The 2,303-nt window shown below is 44.9% G+C and overlaps 1 protein-coding gene and 1 pseudogene across 6 annotated transcripts in view; both read left to right on the forward strand.

The window, feature by feature from the left end:
• Positions 1–2,303, forward strand: part of ATF7 (activating transcription factor 7) — a 104,977-nt gene that overhangs the window by 53,218 nt on the left and 49,456 nt on the right. The gene's annotated exons all lie outside the window — the stretch shown is intronic.
• LOC102766594 overlaps positions 1–2,303 on the forward strand; it is a 16,000-nt pseudogene that overhangs the window by 10,430 nt on the left and 3,267 nt on the right.

The raw sequence follows: 2,303 nt of genomic DNA on the forward strand, positions 1-2,303 counted from the left end.
CAGTTATACACATTTACATACCTGATGATAAACTGTCAAAACATATGAAGCAGAAACTGGCAGAATTGTAATACTAGTTTGGTGGTGATGAACTCATTTATTTTTTTCTTGTCTGTGAAGCTCTTTATCTGACCTTCAATTCTAAATAATAGCTTTGCTGGGTAGAGTAATCTTGGTTGTAGGTCCTTGCTATTCATCACTTTGAATGGAGAAAGGACAGTTTTTTCAACAAATGGGAAAACTGGATTTCCACATGCAAAAGAATGAAGTTGGACTTTTCTCTAACAGCATATGTAAAAATTAATTCAAAATGAATCAAGAATTAAATGTAAGACCTAAAACAATAAAACTCTTAGAAGAAAACATAGGACAAAGCTTCATGACATTGGATTTGGCAGTGATTTCTTGAATATGACACCAAAGGTGCAGGTAAGAAAAGAAAAAATAGACCAATTGAACTTCATTAAAATTTTAAAAATTTTTGCATTAAAAGAGTAAAAAGACAGCCCAGAGAATGAGAAAAAATATTTGGAAGTCTATATCTGATAAGGCATTAGCATCCAGAATATATGGAGAACATTTAAAACTCAACAACAAATAAACAACCTAATTCAAAAATTGGCAAAGTATACATTTCTCCAAAGAAAAATATATAGATGTCCAATAAGTATATGAAAAGATGCTCAGCATCACTAATCATAAGGGAAATGCACATCAGAATACAATGAGATATCACTTTACACCAATTATGATGACTATCTATGATAATATGCAAGTTGACCGAACACAGCCAAACAGCGGAACAACTGTCTGGACGACCATGCTATGACACCCACTGGCACCAGGCCAGCCAAGGTGGGTGCAATGCGATTAGTCAGGGGTCTGGCCATTGCGCCATGATCGCCCCAAAGAGGGAGGCCCAGGCCACTGACCAGCGGGCTGTAGTGGGTGGACAGGGCCCCCCTCTGTGAGGGCGATCCATCACAGAGCCCCGGCCAGGTGGACAGGGCCTACCTCTTTGGGGCGATGGATCGCGGAGTTCCAAGATACATCGCCCCATAGTGGGAGGCCCAGGCTACCCAGCAGCGGCGCTGCAGCAGGTGGGTGGGGCCTCCCTCTGTGGGGCAATTGATCACGGGGCTCCTGGATTGTGAGAGGGTACAGGCCAGGCTGAGGGACACCACCCCCCATACCCGTGCACGAATTTCGTGTACTTGGCCTCTAGTTATTAAGAAAATAAGCAGTGTGCTTGCACCCTGACGGGGGGGCACCGTCACCCCTCGGCTCCTCGCTGAGCTGTTGGAAGGGGCCCAAGTGGGCGCTTGAAGGTGTCAAGGTAGAGGACCACCTTGACCTCATTGTCTCAAAGCCACAGGGAAAATGTTGGAAAATTCACCATTGACATTGCCAGAAAGAGCGATTGATTTATGGCTTTGTTCTTTTCTTAAGCTCCCAATTTGGCTTCATCCTGTATCTTGTGTGGACTTTTGTTCCTGAGTTTTGGCCTAATGCTTTAAGGTTGACTTATTGGCCTCAAAAGTATTGGACAGTTGCATTGCCTGTCAACCTCCTCATTACTATAATGATCAGGTATGTACTCTTATTTGGAGTAAACATGATGAGGCACCTCACTACTCACCTCCATTCATATAGTCATATATAACTACGCTAAAAATCAGCAGCAAAAGAAATACCAGGAAGAGGCCATGCTAACATTAAAAAATATTCCGAGGAGAAACCACCATGGCGGCATAGGTAATCACCTATACTTGCTGCCTCTCACAACCACATCAAAATTACAACTAAACGGCAAAACAACTACCACCCAGAACCACAGGAAAGCTGGCTGAGTGGAAGTTCCACAACTAGAGAGGTGAAGAAAGCTCATTGAGACTAGTAAGAGGTGTGGAGGCACGGAAAGTGCTGGCACCTGGATGTGCTGTTCTTTAAACCAGGAAGGAGATACAAGCTCCCACTTGCTCTGAACTTCAGTTCCAGGTGAAACTCTGGGGGACCCAGACACATATGGGGAGAAACTGGACTGTCTGGCATCAGGACAAGAACGCGAAAGCAGCTTACTCTTAGAGGTGCTCCCAGCGAGCATTGTTCCTGCACGGGTACGCGGGATGTGGAGAACCAGGGACTTCTCCAGTTCAGGGCAGCCATTGCTGTTTGCTCCACTCTGATGATTCCCAGAGACCCCCGCCCCACCCAATTTACAACCCCACCCAAGCTGTGCGCATAGGCTTTTGCATATGAATGGCTTGTCCTTTCACCTAAAACCAACTGCAGCTGGGTCAGAT

This window comes from Myotis davidii, unplaced genomic scaffold, assembly GCF_000327345.1.
Source record: "Myotis davidii unplaced genomic scaffold, ASM32734v1 scaffold233, whole genome shotgun sequence".
Taxonomy (NCBI): Eukaryota; Metazoa; Chordata; class Mammalia; order Chiroptera; family Vespertilionidae; genus Myotis; species Myotis davidii.